Below are 13,859 nucleotides of genomic sequence, written 5' to 3' on the forward strand. Positions count from 1 at the left end.
CAAAATCCCCTATCTTGACATCCTTATCTTATTTCAAGATCAAGTCTTACATTCTATAAACACAACCCCGAGAATAGTTTACTATGACTTTCCTGAAATCGTCACCCTAGAAAAGACACTGACACCACCATGGAAGCCTAACCTCTAAACTGGAAAACAAAACCTCAAATCCTTTTTCTATACTCTAGTATTGTTTTCGTTGTACTCTAAAGTCTACAGAACCTAACAACGTAGGCTCTGATACCAAACTATAATGACCTGCCACGTTTACTATATATATATATATAAATATATATTTCCATAATAACAATCAATATAAAATTCTTGTACAACTGTATAACATAATCAACCTGAACCCGTGGGTAATAGGGATATACCCTAAATATAACTCAGATACCTAAGCAGTAGGAAACGCAAATTACAATATACCATACAACCAACCATAATACCAGAGTTTAACTAAACCAATTATATTTACAATCATCCAAATACCCAATAATACTAAAATTAACTTACTTACCCAAATTTTGGGATGGTTCCCAAGTTAGCGTAACCAACGATCCACTCTAATAGATATGAAGAGAATCTTCTCAGAAGTAGCGGGGCGGCTTCAGATCGTCGAACCGGAAAAAACCCAAGCAAGAAACTTAGAGAGAAAGTAGAGGGTACAAAAAATATAAAGAGAGAAGGGCTGCATGCGAAATTTCCTATGCTGAAATTTGATTTTGGCATACTTATACATTGGCCTTCGTCGACGAGACACATCACTTCGTCAACGAGGTCAAGAAAGGGGTTCGTTGATGGACTCATAACTTCGTCAATGAACTTCAGGCCCCAAATTAGCCCTCTCGGTAATTCCTCATCGACGAGACACGTGTCCTCATCAACGAGACGCCACTGTGACCTCTTCATAATTTCCTTTTCCTCTCCTTTCTTTTATTATTTAATTGTTGTAATTCTTTGCACCTCTACAAGGGTAACATATATTTACTTTTTTTCTAGTAGTTGTTAGATTTAGATGCTTTCAATTACATGCTTTCCTATAGTTGTTAGATGATCACAATTGTAAAATGCCATCTTTTTCTTCTTTTTCATAGCAAGGCCATAATAAGCTAATTTGGAAGAGGTTTAATAACTGGGCTTCAAGTCCCTGATGATTGACACCCAACTAACCCACTTTCTACAGAACTTGGGATAGTTAGGTTATAAAAATATTATATTTGGTAGTTAAGGACCCAAGCCTTTGCGAGCCTATCAAATTTTGGCACCGTTGCCGGGGACTTGGCTACTGTTATAAGCCAACTTCCACTATAGAGTATTTTTGCCTTGTTCTTTTGATTTGCTCTCCTTTTATTTTCACTTTCTTTGTTATTTTTATTTTCTGTAATTTTTTTTCTATTTATGAAGTCTGAATCTTTGTGCCTACAAGTGTGTATGTTTGGTCTGCATTCTTTGCAACTCGAGATAATTCCTATAGATCTTGAGATTGAAAAATCCCATAGGTCCTTCAGGAAACCTATCTCCAAACCAGAGAAAGTTGAGTCATCTGAACTGAAAGCTATGACTAAAAATAACCCACCGATTCCCACTGAACAAATCCTAGAACCCCATGCTCCCCGCCTACCCATGGTAGGAGAGCAACCCCATAGGCCTCTTAGGGACTACTTTGTACTTAATGCATATACATCGCCATCTTGTATCCGATTCCCAGATGTTTAGGTGGCACAATTCAAGATTAAGACTTCAATCATCTCGATGCTGCTCAACTTTCATGGGAACTCTACTGAAAATCCTTATCAATATCTAGATGAGTTCTTGGAAATTTGTTCCACCATCCACATACCCAATTTTAGTGATGATGCCCTCTATCTTAGGCTTTCTCCATTCTCTCTGAAGGATAAAGCCAAATTTTGGCTGACATCCTTAGAACCAAACTCGGTGGCCAACTGGGCTACCATACAATATGAATTCCTTAAAAAGTACTTCCCAATTGGGAAGACTAACCAGTTTTAGAGAGCCATCACAAGTTTCTCACAGATGGATGGGGAACTCTTTTTCGAGACTTGGGAGTGCTTTAGGGACTTGCTCCATAAATGCTCACATCACCAAGTCTCCAAGTGGTGATTAGTCCAAAATTTTTACGAAGGGTTGGCTGAGAGAGATAGGTCCATGGTTGATGCATCATACAAAGGTACTTTCATCACAAAACATGAGAATGAGGCTTTGATTCTCTTTAAGAATCTCATAGAAAATTCTTAGTAGCACGCTGTTGCTAGTCGTAGGCCCCCTAACCCATCCACCTCTAAACCTAAGGGAGTTTATGAGTTAGCTGCAAGCCACGACCTAGTTCCAGCCCTGCAATCCATATCCAAAAAGTTGGATCAGTGCTTGTCCCTAGGACTGCAATCATAGACAATGGCTTATACAGAGGTTTGTGCTATTTGTTTTGATCCTTCCTATACATGTTACAATTGCCCACATACGCCATCCCAACCTAAGCTTGTGCAGGAAGAAGTAAAAGCTACTCACATTTGGTACGATAGGCCGTTTAACGACCCATATTCCAACATATACAATCCAGGGTGGATACAACACCCTAACTTCTCTTAGAGGCCACAAACTCCGGGCTCTCAAAGTCTAAGACCTGAACAAAACTTTTTCGCTCCGCCCCATGACCATATCAGAATTTCCAAAGTCACCTTGACTTCACCCCTAAATCTTCATTATTGCAGCAGCCACCTCCACCTCAACCTAAATATGATTCATTTCAGGAGATGGTGTTGACAACCCTCAAGTATATCAAAGCTGACCATCAAGTAAATCGGCAACTACTTCACTTCTATTCCCAATCTATCGCAAAGCTAGAAGCCACCATGGGGCAAGTAGCTACTAGGTACTACTTTAAGTCGGAGAGATAAAGGTAAGTTACCAAATCAACCCATAGTGAATCCAAATAAGCAATATGGGGTAGAGTGTGAACCAGACGCTAGGCCGATAGCTTATCTTGAACAAGCCCAAGTGGTACTCATTGTCTAGAGTAGTAGGGTGACAGATAGTGAAACCAAGGAGCAAGTGAGCGAAAGAGAAAATGAAGAAGAGGGAATGGTAGCACCCATTATTGATCCTAATCTTCCACCTTCTTCCAGCCTAAACCATGACCACCCCACTTCCTCACCCATGATTGGAGGGATCAAGCCACATTACGCCCCTCACAGGGCCTTTTGTGTCTCCCTAACCCCATACCTCCAGATTTTCCTATGCTCTGTTCATCCAATGTGGAGACCACCGCTGAGTCCATTTTGGAAGCATTTTGGTGATTCCAGGCCAACCAAACTCTCTTGGATGCAATGAAGAAAACACCGAGATATGCCAAGATCGTCAGGGAACTATATAGGTTGCAAAAGGAATCAAGAGCAGCCATGAATGGACAAGCGAGGTTGACTAAGCACCAAACTTCCATGATACAAAGTCACCTCCCCCGTAAACTAAAAGACCTTGGTTCCCCCACTGTCTTTGGTGTAATTGGCAATTATGCCATTGAAGGAGCTTTTTTAAATTTAAGGGCAAGTGTGAACATCCTCCTATACTTAGCCTATCAGCAACTTAACATTGGGAAACTACAACCCACTTAGGTCACATTGAGTTTAGCTGATCGATCCTTTAAGAAACATAGGGGTTTAGTAGAGGATGTAATAGTCAAAGTTGGAGAATTCCACTACCTGGTAGACTTTATTACTATAGATATCGAACCCTCCACAAATCCAACCCCTATCCTTCTGGGATGACCATTCCTAGCCAGCGCTAACGGTTGCATTCAATGTAGGACGGGGATCATGAAAATCTCCAAGCAGTGGATGAAGATGTGATTGAGAAAATTGTTGGGCAAATGGTGCCTTCAATTCTTTGGCAAGACCCTTTAAATAGTACACTTATGCTTGACAGCCCCACCACCGCCACATTTGAGGACCCTTTTGAGCAATCTATAACAGAACATGATGGAGTCCCCAATTCTAAAAATAAGCTGGGGATAGGCAACTTCGGGTGTGAGGAAAAGAAAAGGAAACTAATGTTAATTGGAAACCAGGATGAGTTCAGGTTGAACTTCAAAGGGTCTAACTGAAGACAGTAAACTTAGTGCTTCTGGGAGGCAAACCGATAGTTTTTCTTTTCTTTTTGAGTACGTAGGGTAGTTAGAGTAGAATAACTAGAAGTTAGAGTCCTTAGAGTAGGTTTTAGGATAAGTTGGGCAGAGCGACCATCACATGTGTGGGTGATCTAGTCTAGCCCTTGTGCTATTCTGAGATTAGAAAATACAAAGGGGGTCGACCATGTCTACGACTAGCACTGAGTTGTGTGCACCCTGGTCCAAAACACTGAGAAGTTGTTTAAAACCATTTGACCCCAACTCTTCATCTCTCATATTCTCATCACAGCTTGGGCGAGCATAGTCGCCCTCTTCTTGCCCTTGCCAGCCAAGAAAATCATAGCCACATTGCACTCCCTTGGAAATGTCTTCTCCTTCTGATTCATCTTCGGCATCCTCAAATGCATCATCTCAACCCGCTTCCAAGAGGCGGCAACTTCGAGCCTTGCCATGACGGGGTTCTTCATTGAGGGGCCGGCAAAATTCAAAAACATAGAAGGAGGTTGTGTATGTGGTATGGGCACTTGCAGACGTCTATGGCAGATACCACGACAAGCTTCGGCCCTGTGACAAGGAGGCTCTCCACACTCAGTAACACTGTTATTTGCGGACCAACCCTCCACCTATCTTCATGAGGTCTGGTTTCCTCCTAACCCACAACCATGGCCATACCTCTTTCATTCATATCAGTCCCTCCCACCAAGTGTCATGCCTAATCAGCTGAGGCCACTCCAGGTTCTACAACCACGTCAAACTCGACCCCCACTCTTCCCCTCGCCGACTTCAATACCTGTGGGAAACAACACTAACTCGTGACACAGCATTAGCTAAGCCACTGATGCTTTCATCTAATTTAGATTCTGCTTCTGGTTCTGTCTAAAATCATCATAGCTATGTCATTTACTATTGGGTTTTGTATTATGCCATTGCGGCATAGTGTTGTTTTCTTTCTTTTTCTTTCTTACCCTGGTTCACCATGTTTCTATAGTAATCTCAATACTTGTAATATGTCTTTCTACATTGTATTGACTGGAATATTAATGATCATTTTCATGGTACTTTTGGCTATTACATGTCTTTTGTGCTACAGTATATCATTGCATGCATACTATTCTAGATATTATATTTTGCAGGTACACTGCTTGTTATTTCTAGCACCATGCATTGTCTTATCCCATGCCCGGATTCTATTTTCTTTCTTCACTTCAATAAGGACACTGAAGTTCTAAGTTGGGGGTAGGGGGTAGTACATTGCATGACACATTTCATGCACAAAAATGACACATTTTTAAATTTTTGAAAAAAAATTCCAGTGAACAATGCTAACATATTTTATACTCTTTACATACACCTATATAACCTAAGTGTTACAAGAATAGACCTCTCAACAGCATGATTTCATTAGGCTCACTAACAATGCAGTAAATTAGTTGTGTAAAATTCGCATAACATGGCCGACAACTTGATATTACTCTAGGTAGTTGACTAGTGGTTTGTTTGGGTTAATACTACAATGTAAACTCTTGCATTTAAATGATACTTCATGAGGCTAAAAACACACTTACACGTGATTTGTAGCACTGAGAGAATAACTGTGGTGACTATGACACGTTGTGAGGTTTTGTTGAGCAATGTTCATTTCATGAGTTTTTGACGTCAAATTCTGAGTTTATAACACTCAACTTTCCTTATTTTGCTAGATTCCCTTTGTCAACTAGTCTTTGCTCTTGTATTTGCTTGCCTAGAGGTAACATCAAGTGGGGAGATATAAATCTAGGTCTTGTAGCTTACTCAAGACATAAAGGTTAAGCCACCCATAGAGACCAAATTTTTCCATGGACTCCTATTCGAGCCTGTTGGCTTTTTGAGTCCGATCTGTATTTTGATGCTAACAAACCACCAGTATATTATGTGTGCGTTTGGTGTTTGAACAGGTTGTCATTTTAGCACGAACATAAGATACCGCAAAATGGAAGCCAGCAGAGACATAAAGCTCACACACTCCTGGCGAATTTCATGAAGACTAAAGAGCAAAAGCCGAAGACATTTTTGTTTAAATTGTATATGCATTTATTTTTTACATATATTTGGTCTGTAATAATGCATACATCTTGCATGATATGTTTTAAATGCTCAGATGCTTGTAGAACGACCTTAGGGTTTGGCCGAACCACACCAGACTTTTGGCCTTAGATAGACCCTAGGTTCCCACACAGTGTGCACAAAGTCCCCAAATTCACTTAACAAATTAAGGGAATTAATTAGGGTGAAAATGAACTTAATAGGGAAATTTATGAGAGGTCGGGCGACCAAACCTGTGGTGTTCAAAACACCTCGGGCACCCAAACAGTTGGGAAGTCAGTGGTTGTCTTGGTTTCGGGCGACTGAACCAAATATGAACGCACATTCCTTGAGCAACCGAATCCCTAAGCTGACACCTTTTCACTAACCCGGGCACCCGAACTCCATGTTCAAAATGGCCTCGGGCGACCAAACTTGTAAGTTTGGTTAATCGAACTTTGTACCGGGCACCCAAACCGTGCGCAAATGTTTCTGACTTTGGTTCAGCCAACCGAACCTAGACTCGAGTGACCGAACTCTTTAAAATACCCTTTTTAGCTGAGTCTGTTCGGACGATCGAAACTTGGGTCGAGCACCCGAATCACGCGGGTTAATTTATTTTTACCGAGGTTATTTTTAATTAAACATCATTAATCTTTTTCTAAAATGACCTCCGTGTCCCTAACAGTCATAATTTTCAAAAAATCTATAAATACCCCCTCATTTGCTTTAATTAGCAATTTTGTTTAACCCAAATTCTCTCTAAACCCTTTGTTAATCAAAATTCCCCCAAAATGCTTTTTCTTGTTTAAATCATTCTTTTGGGGCAAAATATTTTATATAAATCTCTCCTACTCTCTTTCATGCATTTATTTCAAAATCATCTTTGAGGAGAGTATTTTATTTAGGGCTTTTTATTTGCACGTATTCTCACTAGGTATCAAATCTTTGAAAAACATCCTTAAGAATATTGCTTAGGGTTTCTCCCGGTCATTTCTTCGATAAATATTTTTTGGAGAAAAATTATTTATTGCACAAATTGTTTTGAGCTTAAAATTCCTAGTTTCTCCAAATATTATTTATTTGCAAAATATTTATAGGAGAACATAATACTCATATTTTCACACATTCTATTTGTGCACTGATTATTTAGATTAGCACCCTTACTCTACTGAGCATTATTGCATGTCATATTAGAATGCATTTATTTGAGCTTAAAAGTGTACATCTCTACTTATATTTCATAAGCATTTTTCATGTACAAAAATGGTTTTTATGTAACAATTGGGTTCAATCCAGAATTGAATTGGGGAGTCTCAGCCCCGTAAGTGAGACCAGTTCGGCTCAACCTAGTAATTGAGCTAGTGTTTTCCTCGCCCCGTAATGAGAGGATGTAAATGGCTTTTGCTTCACCCGGTTAATTGAGCATGTTTAGTGGAATCCTTGGGAGGTATGCTCAAGTCGGGGATGTAGGCTGGCCGAACCTCAATAACATATCCGGTGTCGCTCTCTCTATCTTATTTAAATTCTTGCACTTTAATTTCAGCATGTGTATGAATGTTCATTTAATTTCCAAATTATTCACATACACACATTTGATTTAAATAAGATACTGCACACGTGTATGTCTGCTTTTATTGTTAAACTCGTTTTACATACACGTATATATGTTGAATGGGATATGAGCTACGGTGAATCGGCGAAGTGTTTTAAATTACCCAAAAAAATTTAAATTTCCAATTCACCCCCCCCCCCCGCCCCTCCTCTTGGGATCACACCAATTACAACAGAGCTATATTCCCATTGGAACCATGAAGACAATATAAGAATGTGATGATTGTCTTAGCCGACCATGCAAAGAAAAAAAGAAAAAAAATAAGAAGAAAGAGAAACCTGAGCAGAGAAAAATGAAAATAAAAATTATACACCTGCTCTGAGTAAATATAAAAAGGTCAAGCTAAGGACACGACACTACAATTCTACATGAGTGAAGGTCTTCTAACAATACATTTGCTGAATTCACGCTAGTCTGGGAATAAGTTCAACAAGGGTAGTCTTGATTGAATGTGGCGAGTAAGTGAGAAGATGCTAGGGTGAAGGACCTGATCATGACACTTTTCCTCACATATGAGAGTGAACCCATTCTCTTGAGTGAATTTTGATGGAATAAACTAGGGAGGCTGAGTCAACACGACCGTGTGTATAGGTACCTCAGAGCATTCTGAGTGAGACAAATCATATACCTTACATATGCCCTATGACGTGGCCTATTCATACTTGGATTTACATGTTAATATTAACTCTAAATTATAATTATGGGTTAATTCTCCATTAGTGGTATCTTGAAATGGTTGTGCTGTGTTGAGCTTTACATGATCGAAATGCTACGAAGTGTGTGTATAATGGAGTTGTGTATGAAGGAATTTGTATGTAATAAGGTTATATCTCTGTATGAAAAATGGTATGATTATGTTGCATGTGTTCTTATATTCTATTTACTACACTGGTCTTTGTGGGTATCGCCCTTGAAACTCTCACGAGACTAAAACTCGTCCACTAGGATCAACCTAAGGGTTTAGAGCATTGTTGCATATGGTAAATGCAACCTGTTTCCTGCAAAAGAGGATGTAAGTAAAATTTGATAGTTTTCTTAGATTTTACTTTGCTTGAGGACTAGTAAAGTGTAAGTTGGGGGTTGTGATGATTCCCTAAAATACATGATTTTAGACCTTCATTTATCTTTCGTTATCCTCATTTTATTATGTATTTACACAGAGTTATCATTTTTTTGAGCTGGAGAAGGTGAGTTTGTCTTTTTAGGAAAAACAAGTTAAAACCATGGAGTTAGGCATTACAAGAAGCCAAAGAGGATTTGGAGGACTCAAAGATCAAATTCAGATATTCAACCAAGCTTTAGAAGCTTCAAATCTTAAAGGAATAAGAAGATGATACTTAACCATGTGGCGCGACCAACAACACATGGGGGCGACCTAGTCTTCCACTGTGTACTCCAAGGTTCAGACTGAGATCAGAATGTTGCAAGGTTCGAACAAGTGCTCAACCAAGTGACCCTCTAGGGTGACCACGTTAAGATACTAAGATAGAACTGAGAGCAGAAATACTGAGTGTCTCGATGAAGAGTTTGACCAAGAGATCTTCAGAGGCAACCATGTCGACTTCCTGAGACTTCCTAAGAATCGAGACCCCTAAAGTCTCAACCATAAGCTCGAGGAGCAAGACCCTGAGGCGCGATGAAGTCAAAGACATTGAAGATTCAAATCCCTGACTTCCCGTGAGTCTCGACCAAGGCACACATAAAAATGACAGAGGGGTGACTTGGTTGACAGTGATGATCTTCCACACAAGATTTGCTACAAACTTTCCTAACTTGTAAAACAACCCTTGTAAACCCTAGAGCCTATAAGTATTTTCTACGAACCCAAGCTCTGGGTTCCTCTTTAGCCTCTCTTAGGTTAGTGAAAGACCTAGGAAGTCATTGAGAGCCAAGTTAGAATAGAAGTAGAGTAGTTTTGGTTAGTGTGTGGAGTGTCCGATGGCCTGTGACAATCGGCGGCATTCAAACAATAGCCGTGTATATTATATGATCTCCTCTTGTACTTCTAGAATTAGTGATAGATGTTTTGAATGGTAAAGGGGTGATATTTTTACTCACGCTTTGATTTACTGCTTTCCATTTACTTGTTGTGTGTTTGATGAAAGATTGCAAATAAGGATGAGCACTACTACGTATTAGTCAGAGGGAAGAAGTCGGCTACGAAACCGGGGAGGTGCTCGTTATTGTTGAGATAGGGTATACTCTAGTTCCCGATCGTACTCTAAATGGTTGGTGAACCCTTGCAACCCTGTGCCCTCAATCGCCCCTCTCCCACTTTGGCCCGCTTAGGTTAGTACTTCTATGGAAGTCTGGATGAGCGTAGTTAGAAGCATGGCATCTAGCGTTTGAGTCAACTCTAGTATCGCTTTGTAGGAGTAGGGTAACATAGATTTACTTGTTTTCTGGTAGTTGTTAGATTTACATGCTTTTTGTTACATGCTTTCCAGTAGTTGTTAGATGATCACCATTGCAAAATACCATCTTTTACTTCCTTTTCATACCAAGGCCATAATAAACTAATTTGGAAGAGGTTTAATAACTGCGCTTCAAGTCCTTGAGGATTGACACCTAACTTACCCACTTTCTACAGAACTCAGGATAGTTAGGTTATAAAAATATTATCTTTGGTAGTTAAGGACCCAAGCCTTGGCGAGCCTGTCAATTGTACACAAAAATTATTTGATTATCAGTTGTATTCCCGGCGTGTGGTCAAAAGAGGGAGACTAGCCTTGTGAATAGTCCTGAATTGCTTAGACTTGGTTAGGTGAGCACCGGATTGGTTCAGACCCGGTTAAGAGAACTTGGTGCACCATCATGGTAAGGTGTTGTAATCAGTATCGCTCCACCCGCAAGTGCGCAACTAGTGGAATCCTCTTGCTTGTGAGCTTGAGGTGGGGACATAGGCAGTATTGGTTGAACCTTGATAACATATTTGATGCCAGTTTTATTTTTCAAAATTTACCTTTTGCACCTGTATGTTAATATTTATTGCTCTGATTGTTTGATATACTGAGATTGTTTTAATTGCTTATATATTTGTTTAGTAGTTTATCTGTCAAATTGGTATGTATTTTAGACAAACCCTAGGTTATGGTATACTGTAGTTGGATTAGTTATACCTAGAAAGAAATAATTCCAACAATCCGAATTTGAGCCTCGTTGCACTAAACATAAACATTTTTGCAAAAGATCATAATGGCTTAAATTGGTGTATCCCCATTCGGCGACAGACAATCACCTACTAGCCCTCCATTATTTTGTCGTGTAAACTACACCCACTGGAAAATTATAATAAGCGTTTTTATAGTGGAGGGTCTGGTAGGTGATTGATAAAAGAATTTGTATGCCCGTTGACTCACTCAAAAAATGAGCAGCTCGGAAGCTATCCCAAGTATAGGAGTTACGTCGTGTAATACTCAACCCAAGGGCTAGATCGTCTCCTCAGGAATGCATTTAATTTCAAATTTCATGTTTTTCCAATTGAAAACAAAAAGATACTGAACTTAGTCCAGATTCGGGTATCTTCAAGATTGTGGAGACTTAGGTTTGACAAATTAAATGAAAACACGAATTAAAACCCTAAACCTAACAAACACTAATTTAAAAGCAACAATGGAAACCCTAATCTACTTAAGGAAATATCAAAACACGCGCTAATTAAAAATAACAATAACTACATAACAAGGTATTTAACTGTATAAAGGAGAACAAAGAAATAATAAGAGAGAAAATAAAAAGAGAGAAAAAGGGAGAGAGAGATGGTCGTGAGTTTGGAGGAGCAGCTGGCTCGGTTGGACAGCAGAGGAGCTAGCGTTGGCTCGTCAGAGAAGATGGCTGTAGGTGCTCTGCTGCTACTGCAATAACTTCGGCTGATGGTGCTCTGTTCGTGGAGGATGCTGCAGGAGAAAAAATAAGGAAGAGAAAGGGAAAGAGCAGGGAAGAAGGGAGATAGGGAGCAGAGAGGAGAAGGGAGCCCGCGGGGGCATGCCAAAAAAAGAAGAAGGAGAAAAAGAAGATTTAAAGGGGATGGGGAGAAGCCCTATGACCTGGATCGTTCAACCCAGCCCGTTTGGAAGGAACTAACCCGGCCTGAATGGCCGGGTCACATCAACAACTTATATTTTTCTTTTTTCTTTTTTTTTGTTCTCTGCAGACATGGTCCGTTTTGGCCTTCTTAGAGCCCGTTTCACTCAAAACTTAAAACACAAAAGTTGTAGATAATCCTTTTCTCTTTCTTTAGAAATTTGAATCGTTTCAATAAAAGCTCAGATGGAAAAGTTATGTGCAAATTACGAACTAGTGTTGGTTTTGTCTCCCAGAAATTTTTTTGCGATAAAAAATTACCACAAATTCATAAATTGTTCAATAAAACTCAAAAATGATAATTAGGCCACTTTATTAAAATATTGGATGTAATTGGAGATTTAATTAAAAATATAAGCCGTAAAGCCCAGGTTAAGATGCCCAATTACGCAGTTTTGGCGCGTAATCACCTGTAAATGAAAATGATATTAATTTAATGCATGGCAATTCACGTGACATGGATCTATTGTATTGTGCTTTAAATTACAATATTTTTCATGAGATCATGACATGTTCCAGTGCCAAGGATATATGGGAAGAGCTTAACAGAAGATATGAAGGATCAAAAGAAAAGGAGATCAGTACACCATTTGGCTCGACTATAGATGATCAAAAGAAAGCAATTTGTTGCTTAACTACAGTAGTCGATGAGGAGGTGTACGTATCTTAATCTCCTTTATCAAATGATTCAAGTGATAATTACTATGATAATTCCTATGTAAAATTTTGTGATATACTATATGACAAGTCATCTATTGTTTCTGATTATAATACTGTTAATGATGCATGCATTGATTCATACGAATGTTATAATGATAAATCTTATAATGAATCATGCATTGAAATTAGTGATGGGAGCATGCCCTCTCATGGTGAACTTGGAAAGACTTTATTTAAAATGCACAAGGTTTTAGCTAGGATGTCTAAGTTGAAAACGTTTTTGAAAAACGAAGTAAATGGTTGGTAGCACAATTAGAAAATCGAAAAGATTATCATGCTGCCTTATAAAAGAAAAAATTAAGAAGATATTGAAAATTATCTGTTTAAAAGAAGAAATGGATGATTATTCTAGAGTTACACTTGAAGTTTAAAATGAAAAGAATAATCATATTAAACCTTTAGGAATCAAAAAGATAAATATTTTCAAAAGGGGTTCAGGCTTGATTCATAAATTCCATAGTCATTTTCATGCCTCGTCAAATGAAAATGGATCAAACAAGCATAATCTATCACGCATATATATAACTTACTTATATTACAAAAAGAAAGGACACTTCTGGTTTAATTGTCTATTTAGAAGTGCCAGAGACCTAGAAAAAGAAATGATATGGGTGATCATGAAAGCAAACCCTTTAGGACCTAAGGAAAAATGGATTCCAATTGGAATTACATAATCTTTTAATTCATCCTTAGCTCGTAGGTTTAGGGGGAGTGTTGACTACAGGCTTAGGAAGTGATTCAGACTTAAAATGTAGTAACTTAGTATATGTCCACTATTCAAAATTTTACATACTAAGAATTTTGAAAAATTAAGCCAATATGGAAATTTAAGCAAAATATTCAACCTTAACTTAATACATACATACATATATATATATATATATATATATATATATATATATATATATCATAATGATTGGATAAAATGTGAGAATATTGGTAGAAGTTTGCTTGAAGTCAAAAATCCACTTCCAAATGGACAAGGCAATTGTGCCTGGTATGTATTTCTAAATGCTTAACTCATGCTTAAATATAAATGTAACGACCCCGACCCACCACGTGTGCCTGGAGTGCTACTTTAGTGATGTCAATGTACTTGATACCTTATTCATCAAATATAAAACACACATATGCAGCGGAAATAAAATATAAAATCCTAAAATTACATTACCAGAGTTCTAACTATCTTTATACACAAATATATCAATTTTCACATAATTACATCCCATAAAACTA

The 13,859-nt window shown here is 38.5% G+C and overlaps 1 non-coding gene across 1 annotated transcript; it reads right to left on the reverse strand.

The window, feature by feature from the left end:
* Window positions 1-2,005: 2,005 nt before the first annotated feature.
* Window positions 2,006-2,111, reverse strand: LOC131158978 (small nucleolar RNA R71). The gene has a single exon (XR_009137594.1). It is a non-coding gene; the product is annotated as a small nucleolar RNA R71 (small nucleolar RNA).
* Between the last annotated feature and the right edge of the window lie 11,748 nt (window positions 2,112-13,859).

This window comes from Malania oleifera, chromosome 6, assembly GCF_029873635.1.
Source record: "Malania oleifera isolate guangnan ecotype guangnan chromosome 6, ASM2987363v1, whole genome shotgun sequence".
NCBI classification, from domain to species: Eukaryota; Viridiplantae; Streptophyta; class Magnoliopsida; order Santalales; family Ximeniaceae; genus Malania; species Malania oleifera.